Here is a 24,942-nt window from a genome sequence, read left to right as displayed (position 1 = left end):
GCTTATTTCCACGTCAGTGCACCATGAATTGTTAACAAAGAAACATACACCACCTCCCTTTTACCTTGCCAGTAATGGTCATGGAACGGTCCATGCGGTGGACAAAAAAGCCTCCAGTTGTGTATAGCCCTATCAGGTGTTTTAGGACCCAGCCAACAATGAAGTTCATCCAGCTTGTTGTCGAGGGACTGGAAATTAGAAAGCAGTATGCTGGGAATTGGGGGGGACCGGGTCGGACGCCGTCATGGCCTTACCAGGTGCCGTTTTGTGCAACAAAAGTGACATAACATGAAAAAATCAAGCATAGGTTATAGCAAGTCACCATAGTATGGTGCCATCTTCACGCAATGAATGTTTAAAAGTGTACCATCTTTACTTAAAAATACAGCCTTAAAAATGTGTGATGGACAACTTTGGCTCATGTTGTTGAACAGCAGCAGTCTCCCCCCCGACCCCGAATCTCCAGCTGGCTATTTTCACCCAGCTGGACATCCTATCCACTACGAAAACCCTGGGATAGAATAGTCTAATTTTAATTTTCTGAAAAAGGTTTTTTTTTCTTCTTCTAATTCTTTCATGGGCTTCAATGGAGTTGAGCCTGTTAGCTTGTCAGATACTTGGCTTTGTGGGGGTGTCCAGGTGGCGTGGCGGTCTATTCCGTTGCCTACCAACACGGGGCTTGGCGGTTCAAATCCCCGTGTTACCTCCAGCTTGGTCGGGCATCCCTACAGACACAATTGGCCATGTCTGCGGGTGGGAAGCCGGCTGTGGGTATGTGTCCTGGTCGCTGCACTAGCGCCTCCTCTGGTCGGTCGGGGCGTCTGTTTGGGGGGGGGGGTAGCGTGATCCTCCCACGCGCTACGTCCCCCTGGTGAAACTCCTCACTGTCAGGTGAAAAGAAGCAGCTGGCGACTCCACATGCATCGGAGGAGGCACGTGGTAGTCTGCAGCCCTCCCCGGATCGGCAGAGGGGGTGGAGTAGAGATTGGGATGGCTCGGAACGGTCGTGTAATTGGCCGGATACAATTGGGGAGGGAAAAAAAGGGAGGGGGGTCCACAAAAAGAAAAAGATACCTGGCCTTGGGTAATTTGCAGGGTTTGTACGGTCATGAAAAACCTGGAAAAGTCATGGAATTTTAAAATGCAATTTCCAGGCCCTGGAAAAGTTACGGAAAATAATATTTTTTCAGAAGTTTTGGAAAAGTCGTGGAAATATATCTAAAGTTTCATCAATTAATCCAAACAAAATTGATGTGTCATAATAAAATGTAAATTGCCACGGACCGTCGTGATATTTTGGTGGTGTGAAAAGTTTATTCAGTCTGGCTCAGTCTGTGTTACTGGGCATGCGGCGTGCGAGCGCCTAGCAACTGCAGGCACGCCCACCAGCCTGGAGTTGCTTGGGCCAAGGGAAGGAGACTAACAGGGAAGTGCAGCTTCAATAATACATGGCTTTTTAAGGGTAAAAACCAATTATGGCTGGCAAAAGACACTGACCCAAGACGTGCTAAATGCAAACTGTGCTGTAAAATATTTGACATTTCGAATATGGGCGAGGCAGCGCTCGTTAGCCACTTGAAGGGGAAAAAAACACAAGACTGTAGCCGCAGTTGCTAGCAGCGCAATACCCATAGGTGAGTTTATGAACGCGGATGCTGTGAGGATATCCAGCAACACTACTACAGTTTCCACAGCAACAAAGCAGACAACTTTGGACGTTTCTGCAAAAAATGAAGTCCTCAAAGTGGAGATAATGTGGGCACTAAAAATCATGAATTCACACTACTCATTCAAGTCATCCGAGGACACGACCCGTGTTTTCGCCGCCATGTTCCCGGACAGCCAGATTGCAGCGAAATGGACCTGTGGTGAGAACAAGTGTGCCTATGTCTGTAATTTTGGGCTTGCTCCTCACTTTAAAAGACTCTTACTGTCAGAAGTGTCCCAACAAAAGGCATATGTAGTGCTGTTTGACGAAAGCCTAAACCATCATTTGCAGTCCAAACAAATGGATTTACATGTGAGGCGGTGGGATGGAGCAGAAGGAAAGGCTAAAGACGACACATTGAGTTCCAGACTTTGCATATTCCGTCTCTAGTTTTAGGAGTGGAAGTTAATTTTGGAAGATTTATTTATGTTATGTGTTTTTTTTATATTGACAACTCATGTACTGATTACTGAGTAATCAGTGGTTAGCACTGGCATTCCTACCCCAATGCACTATTTCTCTCTGTTTATCTCTGACAGAAAATGTGATGGCATTTTTATCTTTTGAGACATTGACAAAAATGTTAAACCATTGGAATTAAAATATGAGAAAATGTATCTAAGTGTGCCTGTCTGGTGTTTTTTTTTTTGTTTTAGAGAGGCACCATACATTTCAGATGTAAACTTAATTTTACTTCGTGTTACGATAATTAGTTTCCAGTGGTCCCATTGAGATAAAATAATTTCTTTTGGTCATGGAAATTCAGTAAAAGGTTTTAGAGAAGTCATGGAAAATCATTGGTGAAAAAGTGTAAGAACCCTGAATTTGGTGCTGTAATGTGATAGCAGTTGCCGTACCACATTTTCTTTCATTTATTATCCTTTACAGTGACAGTTGTTGCATTTCATTGTGTTAAAAAAAAGAAAAGCTAGTTACTATCTTTTTTTCTGCACTAGGGTGTTACAACAGCGATAATTTTACTGTCAAAATTGGTTGTTTTGCTCATGTTCTAATGCTTGTTTTCCCTCTTAGTCTGCATTATTCCACCTAGAAAGAAGAAGAACATGAAGATGGACCAAGCTGCTGCAACACTGTCAACCATAATGATGGATCATCTGAAGGAGATGGATGCTGCCATGCAGGCTCGAGAAGACGCCCGCCTGCAGACATTCATGGAGCATGAGCGGGATCTGCAGAACAGTCTCCTCAGCCAGCTCGCAGCCATGCAGGAGAGGATCAGCCGAGACTTCAGAGAAACTCAGATGGCAGTCCTTGATCGGTTGCTGTCCAGACTTCCTGGCCCCACACCACAGCCTGCCCCACAGCCACGCCAAACATCTGGCTTTTGTGAGGACAGTTTCCGTCATGGCAGACCCTCTCATCCCAAGAGGTTCTTTGAGCCTAACACAGTGAGCACTCATCACAAACCAAAAGAATTACAGGCAGTTGCACTTAATGTTGACTGTGTTTACATATATGCACATGTTTACCCACTGACATTTTGCACATTTGTACTGATGATGAAGAAGTCATTGATTGGTGACTTAATGGTAAACTTCTGACTAATTTGTTTCAAAAAATGTTGTACCGTTACCACCAAATGAATGTAAGACAATTGGACGATGTTAAATTCACTTTTACTGACAAGTCTGTCTCCATAGCAACATGGACCCTAAATTCTTTATGGAATGTGAGGAAGAGGAGCTGAAGCCATGGCAACAGGTGGACGACTTTGTGAAGGAGGGAAATGTAGACTTCGTTGACACCCACTGCAATCCTGGTGAGCCTAAAAACTATCACTATGGAAACGTAGTGACTGATGTTTACTGCAGGCGTGGTCATGTGTCTCAGTAGAATCCGTTTATTTTCTGTCAGATTTATTCACCAACTTCGTTTGCATATAAGGAACTTGCGGTGGTTTGTTGTTCTCAGTTACACATATTTACAGAGCAGGAGGAGAAGTGTAGGCTGGTTAACTGAGCTGACTTAAAAATACGATAATTCTAATGGAAAAATTACAATAAAAAAAAGACATGATGAAAAAATAATAAAATATGGTGTGAATGCCAATCCAAGTATGAGCAGTGTTCAAGTGCTAACCACTGGGTGGTGCAGTGGTTAGCACTGTCGCCTCACAGCAAGAAGGTCCTGGGTTCGAACCTCGGGGTTGTCCAACCTTGGGGGGTCATCCCAGGTCGTCCTCTGTGTGGAGTTTGCATGTTCTCTATCTGTGGTGGGTTTTCTACGGGTGCTCCGGTTTCCTCCCACCATCAAACATACATGCATGTTAGGGTTTATACTGCTGTCTGTGCCCCTGACTGGCAAGAGGAACTGGAGTTGGTTCCCGGGTGCTGCACGGTGGCTGCCCACTGCTGCTAGCTACACAGCTAGGATGGGTTAAATGTAGAGCAAAATTTCCCCACGGGGATTAACAAAGTAGCAGATTAATTAAATTATAATAGAGGTGTGCTGCGAGCAGGCCACAATGTGTCCAGGTACTGTGAGTCATGAAGTACCTGTATGTAGTATTGCACAGAAGTAGGGATGCACCGATACCTTTTCTTTTTTTTTCAGACCAAGTACAAGTACTTAGATTTGGGTACTTGCCAAGTATTGATATGAGTACTTAACCATTACAGTTCTAACAGTGACTTTTAAAACGTTTTTTTTCCATCAGATGTTCCTCACTTCCTGAAAGTAACAAAGTGATTAGACAACATGATAATGTTGCTGACCTTTTAACATTCAACTTTGTGTTTTCTTGAATAAATGTGTCACTGCCACACATTTCACTTAAATGTAACACATTCAGTGGATTTCAGTACAACATAGGACTGAAATGATGTTTTCATATGTTAGTGCCAGGCACAGATGCAGTGTGTCGTGTAAGCGGGGCGGGGCTGGTAAGAGTGTCGGTGCACCACTGCTGGTGAATCCTGTGGAACAGAGGATGTGATTTGATGTCTTCCTTCCTTCTCTCCTAGTGAAGGATTCTTCTCCTCTTTCAACTTCAGAGACTGCTTCCCCCACCACCCACCCTGCACCACCAGGTGAGTCTGTGTGTGTTCTTTTAAGGTGTGTTCAGACTGTAGCATGTGTTAATAGTCCTGGTAGATTAGATTACAATAGATAGATTAGACCAGGGATAGCCAACATGGTCCAGAAAGGTCCGGTGTGGGTGCAGGTCTTTGTTCCAACCAAGGAGTTACGCACCTGAGTCTACAAATCAAGGTCCTTAGCAAAGTCTATTGGTTGACTAATAGAATCAGGTGTGTAACTGCTTGGTTGGAACAAAGACCTGCACCCATGCCGGACCTTTCTGGACCATGTTGCCTCTCCCTGGATTAGACTGTTGTTCCTCAGCATGGAGGCTTGACAAACTGCTCTCTCCATCCTCATTTCCAGCACAGCCCTCCCCTTCCCTTGTTACCACCATCAGTCCTCAGCCCCAAAACTAGAACCAGCCAACCCATCCGGTTCACCACTCAGGTAAAGAATCAGACTGCTTGAGTCTGGACTAGAATGGATGGATTTGTTATCAGAAATTCAATATTAACAGAAAACTGAAGAGTGTTAGAAAAAATAAAACTGCATGGTAAATGTTTGGTGTTGAAGTAAAGAGTTCATTAACTTACAGTGTGGTGCATCATGTATTTACGATGAACAAAATGAGTGGAATAGTCGCTGGTTATTTAATGAATAACGATAATATTACCTGTGTAAAAAAAAAAAAGTACATATGCTCTCTGTGGTAGCGTTGGCTGTTGCGTTTTTTAATTCACTGTATCTCCAGGGTTTTCCAGTCCAGAATGGGAGGCCGATGATGAACCCGCTGCCTCAGCTTGTTCTGAACCTCCAGCCGGGCCTAACCATGCAGCTTGTCACCCTGACCCAGTATAAGACCTGGTTCTGCAGTGTTTCTGTCTGACCTGAAGTCAGTGTACTGTTTACAATGTTGTACTAACATCACTGTAAAGAGAGAGACCCCCTGAACAGCTGCTGCGGAGTAAAGCTGGGTACCCACACATCCTGGAAAACCTGGAAATTCATAGACTAGTGATACAGTCACGGAAAACACCTGAAAAATAATAAAATTGATCAAATGTGCTTGAAATATTATGGAGGTCACAGAAAATCGGGAAGTTAGTTTATAAAATCGTATTTTAACCCACTTAGATTGTGTATTTCTAGGACAATTTTTAACTGAGATTCCATATTTTTATCCATATTCCGTGGATATTTTATCCATGTCGTAAATACAATATGTAATGGTTACAGTTTCAGGAGTGCACCTTGAATTATGTTCGTCAAAAGTGGCTCGTGCACAAATGAATGGTAAGGTGCACAAGAGCACTGCTGATGGTGCTTAAGTACCAGGTTCCCAAATGGTGTGCTGCGGCACGCTGGCGTGCCGGGGGATTTTGTGAAACCATACATTATTATTGCAATGTACGACTAAAAAGTGATTCATTAATTTTTCATTTTCTGTCAGTATTTTGTACACACTCATTTCCCAATACAGACACAGATCATCTGCCTAAAAAAAATAATTTCTTTAAAAACCTCCCGTCGAAGGGAACCCCCGGCTTAAGTCATGATCACGATTCATGGGGGGGGGGGGGCATTTGTGTGATAAGACTAACATTTATGCCAAGTTTGACATTGGGGGAAGAAGAAAAAAAAAGATTGGAAAAAAAAAAAAAATGAATGGATGTTTTTGGAGAAATTGGCCGGAAGGAGCCCTTCCTGTGCTTTCGGCTGCAGTTCTGGCACAGCTCCACTAGTTGCAGTGGCTTCAGGGCAAACTGGCTGCCTCCATGCGGGTAGGACCAGCTGACACACACACCCATAAGAATAAAGTTTAGCTTCCTGCGTTGTCAGGTACCCCCCCCCCCCCCCGGCAGAAATGCCCACTGTGTTTAGCCCACAGCTTCTTGTGAGGGAAAAACTTTTAACTCGGGCACAAAATTTTGTAATTCTCCATTTTCAAACTATAATACAAAAATTTTGAAAATTGAAAAAATGAGTGCAAAATCACATTTTGAGGAGCAAGTAATTCACATTTTGAAATATTGGATCCTATTTTCTATCACTAATTAGACATGAGAATATTGAACTGACGGTGCCTTCATGCATGCTCAATAAGCCAGGTAAGAAACTCCGAGTTGAATCAGTTCATCTGGACACACAACATGTGAGAGACGGGTTTCTCTCAGTAAACATGGCGTCCACGTGAGCTGATTCAGCTTTCTGTAATTGAACTGATAAGCGTTAACACGCATCATGGAAGTCTCCACAATTGAACTGTCTGGAAAACCTCATTGAGGCCTTAATGTTCAGCAGATTGACGACAACGGGTTCATTAAAAATGCACAACTCAATTCGTATCAAAAATGGTGACACTTTTATTAATGAAGAGAACATAAATATTTGTGCTGAGTTGTTGCAAATTTAAATTCCTAATCCAAGCTGATGTCCAGTATAAGCTGAGACCCATTGTCTTTTATGAGCCCGTTGGTGTGACTACACAGTATAAAACACCATTTGTAGAAACGGCTGGCTTAGACCTGCACCCCGGTGGTAAAACATGGGCGGCGTTCAGAGACCGGAGAACAGGACTAGATGTAACTCAATCAGAGAAATGAGTCCAGGTATTGATAACTTTATTTTTTAAAACATTGAGTTGTTGCGGGAACTTTGGCGGTGTTTTCGTGGTGCCTCGGCGGGGGTCACTGCAGCAGGCAGGTGCACTTGACGTTTTCTTGAAGCTTCGTGTCGAACTGGTGGTGTGCCACCTTCTGGATCAAAGTCCAGAAGTTGTTAAAGGTGATGGCCTGTCCGTTCTCCACACCCATCTGCTTGAGGATCTGATTGAGGCCGTCTGCGCCATTGATTGTCTGGAATAGAGAGGGAGAGGGAGAACGTTTTACACCACCTCTGTGTCTGACAGGTTACAGTGAGGCTGCTCTGGGTTCAATCTTGTGTCACTGTCTGAACATACTGAAATAAAGCTTTACGTAAAAATCAACCGGACTTGAGATTAATCACTTCATTTATTGTAACATCTCATACAAAATGTAAGAAACGTGTTGCTCCATCACAGGCCTCTCTATCACAGGCCTCTCTATCACAGGCCTCTCCATCACAGGCCTCTTTATCACAGGCCTCTCCATCACAGGCCTCTCCATCACAGGCCTCTCTATCACAGGCCTCTCCATCACAGGCCTCTCTATCACAGGCCTCTTTATCACAGGCCTCTCCATCACAGGCCTCTCTATCACAGTCCTCTCCATCACAGGCCTCTTTATCACAGGCCTCTCCATCACAGGCCTCTCTATCACAGGCCTCTCCATCACAGGCCTCTCCATCACAGGCCTCTTTATCACAGGCCTCTCCATCACAGGCCTCTCTATCACAGGCCTCTATCACAGGCCTCTCCATCACAGGCCTCTCTATCACAGGCCTCTCCATCACAGGCCTCTCCATCACAGGCCTCTCTTATCACAGGCCTCTCCATCACAGGCCTCTCTATCACAGGCCTCTCCATCACAGGCCTCTCCATCACAAGCCTCTCTATCACAGGCCTCTCCATCACAGGCCTCTCCATCACAGGCCTCTCTTATCACAGGCCTCTCTATCACAGGCCTCTCTATCACAGGCCTCTCCATCACAGGCCTCTCCATCACAAGCCTCTCTATCACAGGCCTCTCCATCACAGGCCTCTCCATCACAGGCCTCTCCATCATAGGCCTCTATCACAGGCCTCTTTATCACAGGCCTCTCCATCACAGGCCTCTCCATCACAGGCCTCTCCATCATAGGCCTCTATCACAGGCCTCTTTATCACAGGCCTCTCCATCACAGGCCTCTCCATCACAGGCCTCTTTATCACAGGCATCTCCATCACAGGCCTCTCCATCACAGGCCTCTCTATCACAGGCCTCTCCATCACAGACCTCTCCATCACAGGCCTCTCTATCACAGGCCTCTCTATCACAGGCCTCTCCATCACAGGCCTCTCCATCACAGACCTCTCCATCACAGGCCTCTCCATCACAGGCCTCTCTATCACAGGCCTCTCTATCACAGGCCTCTCCATCACAGACCTCTCCATCACAGGCCTCTCTATCACAGGCCTCTCCATCACAGGCCTCTCTATCACAGGCCTCTCTATCACAGGCCTCTCCATCACAGGCCTCTTTATCACAGGCCTCTCCATCACAGGCCTCTCCATCACAGGCCTCTCTATCACAGGCCTCTCTATCACAGGCCTCTTTATCACAGGCCTCTCCATCACAGGCCTCTCTATCACAGGCCTCTCCATCACAGGCCTCTCCATCACAGGCCTCTCCATCACAGGCCTCTCTCCATCTGTCACTGTTCTATCCTTCATGATTGCTCTGTCTCTCCGTGCCTTTGGATGGGGAACTCGTTTCCCTGTGATTTGCTCTGAGCTAAACGGTCTAAATGCAAATGATTCAGAAGGCATTGGAAAAGAAATGCCGGCCGTCCGGGTAGCGTAGCGGTCTACTCCGTTGCCTACCAACATGGGGATCGCCGGTTCGAATCCCCAAGTTATTTCTGGCTTGGACAGGCATCCCTACAGACACAATTGGCAATGTCTGCAGTTGGGGAGCCGGATGTGGGTGTGTGTCCTGGTCGCTGCACTAGCGCCTCCTGTGGGTCGGTCGGGGGGGTGGGGGAACTGGGGGGAATAGCGTTATCCTCCCACGTGCTACGTCCCCCTGGTGAAACTTGATCACTCCTACTACTACTACTTTCAGCTGCTCCTGTTAGGGGTCGCCACAGCGGATCATCCGTGAAACTCCTCACTGTCGGGTGAAAAGAAACGGCTGGTGACTCCACATGTATGGGAGGAGGCATGTGGTAGTCTGCAGCCCTCCCCGGATCGGCAGAGTGGGTGGAGCAGCGACCGGGACAGCTCGGAAGAGTGGGGTAATTGGTCGGATACAATTTGGGAGAAAAAGAGGGGAAAAAAATAATGCAAAAATTGCACAATCTGATAAAGTTTGTGCAGAATGCATGGTATGGGGTTATCGAAAGAAAATACCGGGGAGGGAATTTTATTAAAGAGTTCAACAAACTTGCTCAGCATAGATGTAAAATAAATTGTGTTTCTGACATGAATGTGTCAGAAACTTGTTCGAATACCATCATTTCATCTACCTTGCATTGCTCTGTGCTATTCTGGTGGCTCAAAGTACATTTGTAGGTGGCAGATTTTCTCCATTATCCACTCGTGGTTATGTGGCACATCCAAAATAACATGTTCATTTGGGATCCAGACCGAAAAGGGTTCTTCTAACCCTAACCCAGTGCCCCTCTTGCTACAAGAGCCCATGTACCAACCTGAATGTTATCGCTCTCTCTTTTTGCACTGGAACTGAGCCGCCATCTTGTACCAAAACAATTACCACCAACATTGTTGCATGGCAATAAAAAAGATCTAAGTCTGTCTATCTATCCGTCTGTCTGTCTGTCTGTCTGCCATTAGCCTGTCAACGAGTAACATAGGTTGTTATTATCTACCAGATGGTCTTTCTCTCTTTTCCAAATGTTTGGCAGAAACCGAATGACCGCAGAATGGTGTTGCTCGGCATTGCCAGGTACATTCTGATGTCTGGATAACTATTGTCTGTGGGGAAATGACTACTAGGTGTCAGGGAAACATCCGCCTGCCACAGATTCATTTATGGCAAAGCAAGTTTGGGAGGTTTGTTACTTTTTAAAAACACGTTTTAGTCCAAACAGATTTTGTGTCGCTGCATGTTGCTACAAGCCTTATGGGGTATTGAAAAGTAACACAAATAGATAACACGGCGAAAGCAGAGATGGTGTCTGATGTCCTCATTACAATGTCTAGTGTCCGCAGGCTGTAAATATCTTTACAACCTGCAGACACTTCCTGATCTCTGTCAGGAAGTGTCTGCAGGGTGGGGACCTTCAGTCTCTCACCCTGTGCAGGTGAATTGGAAGACAATGGTGCCAACATGGGTGACGTAAGAGTTTCTACTGAAAATGGATAAAAAGTCTCTAGCCGGTGTTATTCAGTACAGCCCCCGAAAAGTGTTGTTATTTCAGGGCTCTCAGGCCACATCTGATTCCATTTATTTTCCCTTACGGATTAGGGTTTTTAGATTATTCTGCTTATAAAATGTATTGTATGATATAAATAGAAATGAAATATGATGTCGTTACATTTAGTCACATTGCGGACGTTTTTTATGCAAAGCAAATTACCAGGAAATGAGTAATTAGCAACAGGAAACAAGTGTAGGAACTGGAATAGTAGTGATGCACAGTAGTTGTATCCTAGCCAAGACAATAAATCTGTGTGCGCAATAGATTAGGAGGCAATAGAACAAAGGAAAATCAAGTGCAAACTCCAATAAAGCAGTGAGGCAAGCAAATGCAAGTAGAAAAGGGCTTTAGAGTAGACGCCAGAAAACGGTGTTTAATATGACGCAACAGTGGCAGCCAGTGCCAGGTCCCAGGTAAATACACCTGCAACCAGAGGTCATTAAGGGTAAGCCTTAGGGAGGAAGGTTTTAAGGCATTTCTTGAGGGAGGTAAGTGAGTCGGTTGTTCTGATGGGGTCATTCCACCACTGAGGAGCTAGGTGAGAGAAAAATCTGGATCTAAAGCTTGTCAGATGGGACAGATGGTAGGCTACCAGAGGCAGTGTGAAGAGATCGAGATCGAAGATACAGGATTGCAGGTAGCTAGATGCAGTTCTGTGAACTGCCTGGAATCTCAATGAGAAGGTTTGAACTTTATGAGAGCGGCAACTGGAAGCCAAGGTGAGGATGGAAAGAGAGTAGTGACCTGCACACCGAGAGGCTGAAGACCAAGTGTGAAGCATCATTCTGGATTCTTTAGAGTGGTTGGATTGCACAGGCAGGAAGGCCAGCCAGAACTGCATTGCAGTAGTCTAGCCATAAGAGAACTAGAGCCTGGACCAAGAGCTGGGCAGCGTGTTGTGACAGGTAAGGTCTGATTTTGCAGATGTTATATCAAGTGAAGCGACAAGAGTGGGAGACAGCCGCGATGTGATCTAAGTATGATAGTGCATTGTCAAACGTCACACCAAGGCTCTTTGCAGAACTAGACGACTTGAACGGTGATGTACCGATACTGATCCACAGTGGCATTAGCAGAAGTAACTACTTGCTCTGTTTTGGATAAGCTGACCTGGAGGTGTCATTTCCTCATCCAAGCAGAGGTGTAAGTGAGGCCGTCAGCGATGCTTTCTGACACTAGTGTCTTCACTAGGCCTCCATGTTTCAACATGTTCGTGACTTTTTACGAGTGATTTTGCAAAAAAGAAAAACAAACTATGATGGTAATGTTACATCCCTGGACTACAAGAGTGCTCCTCTGCCTTGTTGATGTTTGCTGGTGCTATCGTCAGAGGTTGGATCTGCAGTCCTTTATTTGGACATGAAATCTACATCAGGCTTCATTATTTGTCATCAGGTTTTTATTGTTATTTAGTACTTGAAGCGAGTTGTTTGGGGATATGATCTGTCAGTAATATTTTAGTGTTCCGGTCCGCGGTGGTGTAGCGGTCTAAGCATCGGCTCTGTGTCGATGCAGTTGCCCACTGGGGACTGGGGTTCGCGCCCCGGTCTCGTCAGATCCGACTATGGCCAGACTCGACGAAGCAGCGATCATTGGCAACGCTGTCTTCGGGAGGGGGGCGGAGTCGGCTTGTGTTCGTCACGTGAATGCGTCTCTGTGTGTGTCGGAAAAACAGTGGTTCGGCTTGGAGTCGCCTTGTCACGAAAGTGGCGAGGCGGTCTCCTTCGAGACTGCCGGCCGGAGAGATGCAGTTGGCGAACGCATACAGTGCGAGGGTGGGTGTTTGAATTAAAATAGGGATCGATTGGCCACTAAATTGGGAGAAAAAGGGAAAAATCAGAAATAAATTTATAAAAAAATAAAAAAAAAAAGTAATATTTTAGTGTTCCTACCTCGGCGTAGGTGGGCAGTTGTTGGGAGACGAGCGTCTTGAACTGGGTGGAGTTTAGTGTGGGCGAGTTGTTCGCCGAGGCCTCGTGAAACTTCATCACCAGCGTGTTGAGGGCCAGCTCCAACTCCGAGTACTGGGGAGGCCGGGTAGTAGTACAGATTTAACAGGATGAGCGATTTGAATCAAACATAAGAAAAACAATCTCAGTCACTTGATACAAATGCAAACATCATTTATTCTTGCCTCACAGTGTGGCGATTAGCCTGTGGTCAGCGCCATGAAATAAAAGTTCATGTTACACTTCGAATCAACTATTCGATAAGATTTCACTGATTAAATCATAGATCTAGAGGATTTGATACAAACCAAAAGGTATGATTACGTAACTGCGACTGCATGTTGAGGAAGACACCTAGTATGTGGTGGATGTGGCTACAACTACAACCTCCTCAAAGATGAGCCCAGTTTCCTGAGCCGGCCATGCTCACTTTTAGCGTGGGTTTTGTTTTTTTTAGCTCTTAATGTTTCTCACCCTTTAAGGCCTTTGAGGCTGAAAACTGTGTCAGCCACGGTCATAAAGCCAATGTTTATGACCGACTATAAAGTCTGTGGTAACGTCTGTGGTAAATTAGTCGGAACCAATGACTGAACCTGCATCCTGTCATATATAATGTTCAACAGGTTGTTTGTTTTTTTCCAGCAATATCTTTATTAACATTTTTTAATTATTTCCAACAACAAAGAAACACATGTTTGGAGCATAATAACAGAATGCAAGGAACAATAAAAAAACAACAACATAGAAACATATAGCAATTAAAATAAATAAATAAATAAAGCTCAAATGAGTTTCTCTGTTTTTCACAAGGGTTCCCCTATTGTTATATTCATGTTTTCCTTTCGTTATTTGTACGTCATTATCGAGCTCAAACACACGGTTCACATGGACCAGAATAATCAAGTACGTAGAGGAGTTACCTCAAGCAATCGCAGAGCACCACTTACATTTACACCTCATCTGCCACATTCCTCACATCACCTCCGTCCACATTCTCTTTTCAAAGAGCGATTGTTCACCTTTAATAATCTTTTCCAGAGGTAAAGTTATGGACAATTTTTTAATCTGACAGGACGCGTAATCGGGGCAGGCTAGGCTAACTGCTAGCCCATGCAGATTCCAGCAGTCATCGTGGCTGGTGTTTGTTGGACAGTGATTTTTTATTTTTTGGATATATATGTGTTAGTTTGAATATGTGTGTTCTTGTAGTTCATGTGTCCTTGTATGTTGCACTGCTGTGGGCTGGGGGGAAATGGCATTTCGTTTCACTTCATGTGCGCGAGTACATGAGGTGAAATGGCAAAGTGCTGCTGTTCCTGATTCCTGAATTTTGTTTTGCTGATCTTCCAAAAGAGTGAAATAACTCTGTTTGCAAGCAGTAAACAAAGACCCGAGGCAGCAGTATCTGTCCTAGGCGTATGATGTTTATCCGGCTGTAAACCCAAAATGAAAAACTTGGGGCCAAGTGTTAAGTGTACGCCCAATATGCTCTCCAGAGCTTGTTTATCTCCCTCCAAAACTGTTTAGCTTAGCTTAACGCAGTGAAAAAAGGTCCCTTTCTCCTGTCCACACCTGATATACAAGTCCAGGATAGCGCTGTTATACTTATTTAGCTTTTCTGGTGTCCCACATGTCCTCATCAGCCAGTTTTAATGCAGCAATTTGAGCCCAGCATTCACAGTCTGAGTTTGTGCTTCAGCACAAACTCAGCCCTCAGTCCTCCGATGGGAAATCCCTCTCTCCGGGCATTAAGTTTTAGTAAATTTTGAGATAATACCATTTCCAAAGTAGTTGCTTTGCATTTCTGTTTCCAAAATAGATAATGGGGGAATTGACAAACCCTGACTTTGAGGTGATCTAATAAAGTTTTTCACCCACAGGTATTTGAAGAAATGCTTGCGTGGGATATCATCTCTGGCAAACAACTCCTCAAACGATATTAAGGTCCCATTATCTGGTACCATGAGGTCCCCTATTGCCTTTAGACCCTTTTTCAATCCACTTCATAAAACCTGCATCTGCTCTGCCTGGTGGGAAAAAAATGGTTAGCCCATATTGGACTGAAGCATGAGAAAGCCAGAGGGTTTCGCCCAAATATTTCTTAACCTGATTACCTGAATGTAATCATATTTCTAACTATGGGATTTTTTGTATTCTTTTTCAGTATTCTGACTTTTGCTGAGTATAACTACTGAGGGAGAGGCAGTGTGACTGAGCAGTTTTCAATATTCATCCAAGTTGGAGGGGATATATCTGAAAAATAAAACATCATTGTCCTCAGTTGGGCTGCCCAATAGTACCAAAGTGGACTGGGGCACTTGAGACCTCCTCTATCTTAAGGTAGGTACAGGAGTGACAAACGTAGCCTGGGGCGTCTATTATTCCACAGAAACCTTAGGAAAACTTCCAACAGGTTTGTTTTTACTCCTGAACTTTGAAAGGGCAAAAGATCACCATTCGCTTTGTGCTGGGCCTCATTCAGTCATGATGGGTTATGCATTTCGTCTCTGTGTAGCGTGCAGTTCGTGACGGGTAATGTATTTGGAATCTATTGCATGAGGAAAATCCTGACGGGTAATGTTTTTCAGATCTATGACAAAACTGCATTGATGAGTGCATTGCTTTAGTTCTGACACCTCCGGAAAAAACTGTTTTGAGTTTGATGGTGGAGACGCACTATAGGATTACAGGTAGGGGTCTTCCACCAGCTCGATCTGTCACATGCTGCTCAATAGACACAACATGTCACCGCTGCCCGCCTTGTTCCTCATTTTGCAGCTATGATGACAATGAGGAACATTATGCACCCTATCATTTTACAGGTTAACTCCCACCAGACACTAGTAACTGGTCAAATCAACTACTAACCAAAAAGGGGAAAAAGAGAAAGGGGGGGGGGGTTCATGATTTGGATATTGGTAGATTAGTTTTTGTCTTAAACACATCACGTAAATAACTAAAAAGTTCCCTTATTTGGATGTTCATCTTCAGGATTGTGGTTCTGATAAGATGCAAGATGGAGGTTTGAGCTGAAGGTGTAAAACCGCGTCCCAGCGTGGGGACGAAGGGGTTAATCAGGCTACGAGCGTGAGACACGCCGCTCCCGTGTTTGCTGAGTGAGTTTACTGGGTAGGAAGAAGGCCGCCTCGGAGGGCGCTTTCTTTTCGTTTTGTTTGTTTGACTCGGCATTATATTGCCCTTGTTAGGTCAGGGCCCTGACAGCTTTTACGTTTTGAAATAAACCTTGAAGTTTTTCCACTTTTTCTCCGTTTTCTTAAGTGGAAAAGCGCAAAGAAGCAGAAGTTGGGTGGGGGTGGGGTGGGGGGGGGAGTGGCGTCCCGCTGACAGGGTCTGTGCGGGACGTCGCACCTGCCGGTGTGTGCGTGCGTCGACCTTCCTCACGTTTTTAACATTTCACCGATTCCGGCGAACGTTGCTGGTCCTTCCCTCTGCAGGTCTGCGGGTCTTTCACACCGCCACATTTACCCGCGTGGGTTTCGGCGAGTTTTAGGTGTAGCTAAGGTGCATCCGCTGCTGCGCCCTGCCTGCTGCGCCCTGCCAGCTGCTTGCCAGCTGCCTCACTTCTTTACTTACTGGTCTCAGGGGAGGAGGTGGGGAACCCACCGCAGACCCGACTTGTCATAGTAAAATAACGCCCGTTTAAAAACCCGCCGCACATTTTACCCCGCAACCTTACGCTGCGACCCCCCCCCCACCCTCACCCCCACCCCGCACTCACACGTCAGCTCTAAAAGCGCGTTTCTCCCTGATAGCTCGTAGTGATGAAGAAAAGAGAAGAAAAGAGAAGGAAAGAGAAGAGAAGAGCTGCTCTGACCTTGGTCTCCATCCGGCCCGCTGTGTTCTTCAGGGTGTCAGACGTGTCCGCCTCACGCTTCTCTTCTCCGCTCTTCTCTTCTCCGCTCTTCTCTTCTCCGCTCTTCTCTTCGCTTCTCCGCTCTTCTTTTCTCTTCTCCGCGTCCAGATCATTAACGGCGCCCGGCGCCCCGTGGCTCCGCCCACCGGGACAGCTGTTGTAGTTGGGGTGGGGTGCGCTCGTGGTTTGGCCTGACGCTTTCGGTCGCGCCGATCGCGCCTTCGCCTCCGCGTGAGGCTGGGAGCGAGCTGCTGCTGTGGACGCGATCACGTCTTCTGAAGGTTCCGCGGAACCGCTTCACACTAAGACCTCCCTGGGACGGGTCGGTCCCGGCTGTTGGTGACTTTCCTGTCCCCGGGGAATAACGATCAGCATTGCAGTCCGAATAAATGAAGTGTTTATCATGGAAGGCTCTTGTTATAGAACGAGGTCTTGTGTATAACATTATCACAAAACAATTCACGTGAAATATTTAGATATATATTTTTAAAAATTAACTTCCTTTTTTTTGCACATACGCTCCTTTTTTTTCGATGTCCCCAAATAACATTTCCCGTTTCAATGAAACACATTTTGAAATATACCTTTATTAATGTATACGTAAGGTTAAATTCTCACTAACTATGAATAAACGTGAGTGGAAACAGCAGTTGTTATTATTGATTATTTTCATAATTTCCTGTGTCCCTGAAATCGCATTCCACCCTGTTAGCTTGTGTGTGTGTGTGTGGGGGGGGGGGGGGGGGTCCTTCTACACAAAAAAGGATTTACAAATGGTTTATATGAGGTTATTAATTAGGCTGTACACACTTTTCACGCATCGATGCGGGCAAACTATTTGGCAACATCAAGTTATTGCTGCTTAACAGTAGAGATAAATGTGGGCTCACCGTTTGGCAAAGCAGCAGGTTGCCCTTTGCAGGTAATGCTTTATAAAGTGTTCACAGCCTAATTAATAAACTAATTATAGACGATCCATAAACCCCTAATAAGGGTAGTCTTATTGTAAAGCGGGACCAATTCTGTTTTTATAACATTATTTTTTATTGAACTTTGCATATATTTCACACATGCGCACACACACACAAACAAATGATAACAATAAACAATGAACACATTCGACAAATAGAACAAAAACACGTGGGATAAAAAAGAAAAGGGGGGGCTGGGGGGTAGAAGCACACAACAACACACAGCAATTTCGAAATAACTTTGCACCTTGACATCCGAAAGTCCAACCGAGGTTTTTTCTTTTTCTTTTTTTTGTTGGTTTTTGAATGGCCCCGGGCATGTTTCGCCTCATCCTTTCTTTCCTCCTTTTGAATTTCATCTTTTTTTATGTTCTTTTAGGGCGTGCCTATTGCGGGTGGAAAAGCAAAGGAGATATACAGCAGGAAATAATGTTATAAATGTTTTCATTTGAACTCGGTTTTACTCTCTTATTTCCTTTTCAGTTTCATGAAAAGGGCTTTTTTAATTAAAATGTACCATCCATCCATCCATCCATCCATTATCCAAGCCGCGTATCCTGGGTAGGGTCGCGGGATGCTGGAGCCTATCCCGGGCAGTCACTGGGCGGCAGGCGGGGAGACTTGCCCAGTACAACCAGTACAACCTACTGGTGACTACCGTCAGGTCCTCTGTAGCCACTGATGTCCTCTCTGCTCTGTATTGATGGACCGTGATGACAGGCGTGAAGCAGAACAGGTTTCTTAGCTGGACGTTTATTTGAAACTCTGGCTTAAAGGTGCAGTGGATCTCGATTCTCGTCAGGAATCCTGAATGGGAAACACTTTGTCGTTTCGCCTCGTGTGTGAGGCGAAACGAAATGGCGTCCCCGTCCCCCCACCCCCCCAGCCCACAGCAGTGCAACATACAGACAAAAACACGTTCAAGAACTACAAGAACACGCATATCCACACCCCCCCCAAAAAATCACTGTCCAACAAACGCCAGCCAGGATGACTGTCGGAACCGCCGGCCTGCATGGGTTAGCAGTTAGCCTAGCCTGCCCCGATTACGCATCCTGTCAGACCGCCCTCCGTGTCTCCTCCTCGGGCGCAGCTCCGGGCAGGGGCCGTGGTCGCTGTGGCAACCGGACGGAAGCGGACCAAGCCCTCCCAGCCGATCCAGCGCCAGCTCTCCCAGCCAGACCAGACACTCTTGACCCACCTCCCCGCACTCCAGACGACGACAGCAAAAACACCACAGCCAACGCCAGGTGAGGCCGCCGCCAGACCGCCCTCGGTGTTACCTCCGCGGGTGCAGCTCCGGGCAAGGCCGCGGTCCCTGGGCCCACAACGCAGCGGACCAAGCTCTCGCAGCCGATCCAGCGCCAGCTCTCCCAGCCAAAATAATAATAATAATAATAATGTAAACGGGTTATTTTCTTGCCCGGTGCGGGATTCGATACGGGGTGTACTGCACCACAAGGCGACGTCACTAACCGCTCGGCTAAAGGGTCAGACCTGTTAGCTAGGGGGCTAACGTGTCTTATTACCAGTCTACAATCGTCACCCTCCCCGAAAGCGCGCCCTCGCGCTTTGTTCTTCCCGCGCTCCGAAGAGACTTCTGAGGCTCTGCACACTTCCGGATCCCACCGCTGCCACCAATGTAACCGGTTATTTTCTTGCCCGGTGCGGGATTCGATATGGCGTGTACACTGCACCACAAGGCGACATCACTAACCGCTCGGCTAAAGGGGCAGACCCGTTAGCTAGGGGGTAACGTGTCTTATCAGTAGTTTACAATAATAATAATTAGACGCAGACGTGGACAAAGACACTGCACCGATGGCAGATCCGGCCCAAGGCATAAGCGAACTAAGCAGTCGCTTAGGGCCCCACCAAGAGCGCTTGAAATGTCAAACACGACAGGTTGATAAATATATATATTTTTGTGTGTGTGATATATCATATCAGTAATAATCACCAAAAAACTAAATATTCTGATATCATGTTGTTAACAGATGGACACATTAATGCTACTTGTTTAATCATTTCGGCTGCCTACGTCAGAGCTGGGTCCAGGTGCATTATAACGGTAAGCAAGTCACCTAATAGGGGTTATCCGTCTGGCGCAGAGAAGCGAAAGAGGAGGAAAGCAGAGGAGGACAAAAAAACGGCAGGATAAAGGTATGTTTCCACGACCAATTACGGCATGTTATATGTTATGAACATTCATTAACAATAACGTTAGTTAAATAGATGCCTTAAACGGGCCAAGGTATGTTGAGCTAACGTCAGCTAGCATAGTTAGCTAGGTAGATGGCTAGTGCTTTACTCTAACATTAGCTAACAAAATATACCAGTAGCGACAGCTACCCCTTTAAGATAGAAATGTCTATTGCTACTATTCATAGAGCTATAATAATTTAAGATGTCAGTGCTGTTTTAGGATGTTTAAACAACACGCAAACTTTCCTGCATGCTAGTAGCTAGGTTATGTTGTATGTAATGTAGACCAAAGAAGGCATTATGGTTGGTAACCGACTGTTAGCTCGCTAGTCAGTTAAAAGTCTAGAGAACATAGCTGGTCTTCGCGTTTGAATCACGTCCTTGATAGTTTTCAACATATTATAATGCAACATATTGTTAGACTGTTTCATTTCTTTCCACTGCAAACATCAGTCCATCTCTCTCTCTTCGTCACTTCTCTATCATTCATGATCAGTCTGGGGTCACAAAAAAATCTGTTATCTCTATGGTCGGGTTGTTGTGGTTCTGATCTCTGACATTCTCACTGTAGTTTCGTTGTGATGTTTGTTGGTCTTTCCACAAGTTCGTCTCCATATAAGGGTGATAGTTAAACGGTTATCATTTGGTGGTTGAAATAATTTTTACGCATTTGATCTTAAGAGTTTGGTGAGGATAAACACACCAACCATTCTGAAGCCTTCACAGTACAGTAAGGTGCTCTGAAGATGACTGGATGTGACTAGAAGTTGTGAACATTTATACGTCATTTCAAAATGACAACAACAGTAAGCTTAATAGCAAAAGGATTCACATGCCTTCCCTTCACCTAAGCTATTTTGCTGTGATAACATACTGATCCATTATGAATATACTGGTCCGATTTTTTAAATTACTTCTCAAGTTATGAAAGTACTGGTGCATTGTTTTCTCCTTTTTTAACCTGTGCTGTCGGCAGGTTTGGCATACAAGACAGGCATGCCAATGTTTCCTGAACAGAGTTAATCTTCAAGTGGAGTTCAGATTCTCCACCTGCAAAAGCAATCTTTATTAATGATCAGGAAATGTTTATAATAACTTTGTCCTTTGGATGGTTCGGTTTTGAGTATACTGGTTCAGCTAGGAAGGTACTGGCCCAGTTATGAATCTGCTGGTCCAGTTATGAATATACTGGTCCAGTTATGAATGTAGTGGCCCAGAAATGAACATGCTGGTCTGGTACAATGTATTGGTCCAACTATACTGATCCAGTTTTATTCTGGTCCAATTATGGAAATACTGGTCCAGTTAAATCTACTAGTCCATTTATATGCTGCAAAGCAGACAAGGTTTTCTGCACACTGTGGACTTCACAGTTATTGCACCATTTTCTCAGCAGAAACTTATTGTGAATTTATTAGATCAGATCGATGAGGCAGTTTTGTAATCTAGCCTGTGTATTGAAACTGATCAACGAGACGGAGCCGTAGTCGTTCTGTAAAATATGTTCAGTCTTTGTGAGAAAGATGGTTCTAGAGAGAGAGAGCGAGAGAGATGATGTCTTTTCATAGCATAGTGATCAACAGACTTTCCATAGTTCTCTCATGTTGCTTTAGGCTGCAGTCTTATTCAGTTGGTATTGTATGTCTATTTAAAGAGTCATTCATAGACCATGGTGGCTAGAAATGAAGTTTTTCGTTTTAGTTTTTCACAGATACTGTCTTATCCTGAGTCAATGGCTGACGTCACGCTGTTATACCTTGACTTACTGAAACATCACTCCAAAATAAAACGTCATGTCATATTTTAATAAAAAGCTCCAGTCAACTCATTCCAGCTTTGCTCTAACAAACAGAGGTAGCTAGGCCTCCCAGTCTGCGCCGGTTCTGGTGGGACTAGGTGGGGTTTGAGTGGGATCAGGGCTATCTGAACGGTGGACGATGACAGTTGGTAATGACAGACTCTGGAAACTGTCAGTGCTCTCTGATGTGGTGGTGCAGAAAGGGGCCTGGTTGTCAGAATGGTCCGCCTCAGAGCCGCTATGATTGGTCACAATCTGCTGACTGACAGACACAGCAGCCCAATTAGCAGACAGCACAGTTAGCTCACTGATGAACAGACTGCAGGGGCCTCATTCATCAATTGCTCGTACGTACAAATTTGTTCTTACACACCCATGGGATTTCTTTTAGCCCTGAGGTTTGTCTCAAAGACCAGTGTAGAACCTGGCTAACCCCCGAATGTAGACACCAATTGGCTAAGACTGATGTCTTTGTACGCCTGGGTGATGGCTCGATTTTGTGAAAAGGATGGAAATGGCTGTGGTGAATACATATTTCAAGAAGAGGGAGGAACACAGGGTGACGTACAAGAGTGGAGGAAAGTGCACACAGGTGGGCTATATCTTATGTAGAAGGCGCGATCTAAAAGGGATTGGAGACTGCAAGGTGGTGACAGGGGAGAACGTAGCTAGGCAGCATCGGATGGTGGTCTGTAGGATGATGTTGGAAACCAAGAAGAGGAAGTGAGTGAAGACACAGCTGAAGATCAAATGGTGGAAGTTGAAGAAGGAAGACTTGTGTGGAGTTCAGGCAGGAGTTAAGACAGGCACTGGGTGGTAGTGAAGAGTTGCCAGATGGCTTGATAACCACTGCAGAAATAGTGAGGGAGACAGCTAGGAAGGTACTTGGTGTGTCATCAAGACAGAGGATGGAAGACAAGGAGACTTGGTGGTGGAATGAGGAAGTACAGCAAAGTATACAGAGGAAGAGGATGGCAAAGAAGAAGTGAGATAGTCAGAGAGATGAAGAAAGTAGACAGGAGTAAAGGAGATGAAGTGTAAAGCGAAGAGAGAGGTGGCAAAGGCAAAGGAAAAGGCGTATGGTGAGTTGTATGACAGGTTAGACACTAAGGAAGGAGAAAAGGACTTGTTCCGATTGGCTAGACAGAAGGACTGAGCTGCGAGGGATGTGCAGCAAGTTAGGGCGATCAAGGATAGAGATGGAAATGTGCTGACAAGCGAGGAGAGTGTGCTGAGAAGGTGGAAGGAGTACTTTGAGGGGCTGATGAATTAAGAGAATGAGAGAGAGAGAAGGCTGGATGATGTAGGGATAGTGAATCAGGAAGTTCAGTGGATTAGCAAGGAGGAAGTGAGGGCAGCTATGAAGAGGATGAAGAGTGGAAAGGCAGTTGGTCCTGATAACATACCTGTGGAGGCATGGAGATGTTTAGGAGAGATGGCAGTGGGGTTTTTAACTAGATTGTTTAACACAATCTTGGAAAGTGAGAGGATGCCTGAGGAGTGGAGAAGAAGCATACTGGTACCGATTTTCAAGAACAAGGGTGATGTGCAGAACTGTAGCAACTAAAGAGGTATAAAGTTGATCAGCCAGAGCATGAAGATATGGGAAAGAGTAATAGAAGCTAGGTAAAGAGGAGAGGTGATAATTAGCGAGCAGCAGTATGGTTTCATGCCACAAAAGAGCACCACAGATGTGATGTTTGCTTTGAGAATGTTGACTGAGAAGTATAGAGAAGGCCAGAAAGAGTTACATTGTGTCTTTGTAGATTTAGAGAAAGCATATGACAGGGTGCTTAGAGAGGAGGTGTGGTATTGTATGAGGAAGTTGGGAGTTGCAGAGAAGTATGTAGGTGTGGTGCAGGATATGTATGAGGGAAGTGTGACAGTGGTGAGATGTGTGGTTGAAATGACAGATGGGTTCAAGGTGGAGGTGGGATTACATCAAGGATCGGCTCTGAGCCCTTTCTTGTTTGCAATGGTGATGGACAGGTTGACGGACAAGATCAGGCAGGAGTCTCCATGGACGATGATGTTCGCGGATGACATTGTGATCTGTAGCAAGAGTAGGGTGCAGGTTGAGGAGAGCCTGGAGAGGTGGAGGTATGCACTGGAGAGAAGAGGAATGAAAGTCAGTAGGAGCAAGACGGAATACCTATGCGTGAATGAGAGGGACGTCAGTGGAATGGTCAGGATGCAAGGAGTGGAGGTGACGAAGGCATATGAGTTTAAATACTTGGGGTCAACTGTCCAAAACAATGGGGAGTGCAGTAGAGAGGTGAAGAAGAGAGTGCAGGCAGGGTGGAGTGGGTGGAGTAGAGTGTCAGGAGTGATTTGCGACAGAAGGGTACCAGCAAGAGTTAAAGGGAAGGTTTACAATATGGATGTGAGACCAGCTATGTTATATGGTTTGGAGACAGTGGCACTGACGAAAAGACAGGAGGTGGAGCTGGAGGTGGCAGAGTTGAAGATGCTAAGATTTTCACTGGGAGTAACGAAGAAGGACAGAATTAGGAACGATTATATTAGAGGGACCGCTCAGGTTGGACGGTTTGGAGACAAAGCAAGAGAGGCGAGATTGAGATGGCTTGGACATGTGTGGAGGAGAGATGCTGGGTATATTGGGAGAAGGATACTGAATATGGAGCTGCCAGGAAAGAGGAAAAGAGGAAGGCCAAAGAGGAGGTTTATGGATGTGGTGAGGGAGGACATGCAGGTGGCTGGTGTTACAGAGGAAGACGCAGAAGACAGGAAGAAATGGAAATGGATGATCCGCTGCAGCGACCCCTAACGGGAGCAGCCGAAAGTAGTAGTAGTAGTAGGTGATGGCTCGTTGCAAGAGGTAGATGATTGATGTTAGAGGGAAGGAATTACAAATAACTGTCATGCATCTCCTGTCAGACAACTTCAGAGCTAAAAAAATTGCCATGGGTTTGTAAGAACAAATTTGTACGTACGAACGATTGCTGAATTAGTTCTCAAGTCACAGTGGCTGATCCATCCCATAGTACTTTTCTGTCAGCTAACTAGATGTTTTGAACATAAATCAGTATATCTCTAGCTCTGCACCTATAACTTCTACCAGTGCTAATCCTTTTAATACTACTTAAGTTGCTGCCCTTAGAAAAAAAACCCAAATACTTTGACTGCTCTCCCCCAAGTACTTCTATTACTGACGTTAGTCTCTCTGACCTGTTATCCGACCTACAGGACAGACGGATGTCGCCACTGATGTCAGTGTCTTCCTCATCATTTCCAACATGGCCACTGGTGGCTGTAGTGTGGGCCCCGTCCTCCAGAGTTCCAGACGTTCCCCGCTGGGAGAATGGGCTTAGTTG

General features: G+C 45.4%; 1 long non-coding RNA gene across 1 annotated transcript; it reads left to right on the top strand.

Annotated features, from left to right (window-relative positions):
• The first annotated feature begins 3,450 nt into the window (after positions 1 to 3,450).
• LOC130117593 (uncharacterized) lies at positions 3,451 to 5,143 on the top strand. Its single transcript, XR_008810699.1, has 3 exons — positions 3,451 to 3,488; positions 4,568 to 4,758; positions 5,114 to 5,143. It is a non-coding gene; the product is annotated as an uncharacterized LOC130117593 (long non-coding RNA).
• Positions 5,144 to 24,942: the final 19,799 nt, after the last annotated feature.

Source organism: Lampris incognitus, chromosome 9 (genome assembly GCF_029633865.1).
Source record: "Lampris incognitus isolate fLamInc1 chromosome 9, fLamInc1.hap2, whole genome shotgun sequence".
Lineage (NCBI taxonomy): Eukaryota > Metazoa > Chordata > Actinopteri > Lampriformes > Lampridae > Lampris > Lampris incognitus.
The sequence above is the reverse complement of the archived record's forward strand: the minus strand, read 5'-3'. Positions and strand labels throughout refer to the sequence as shown.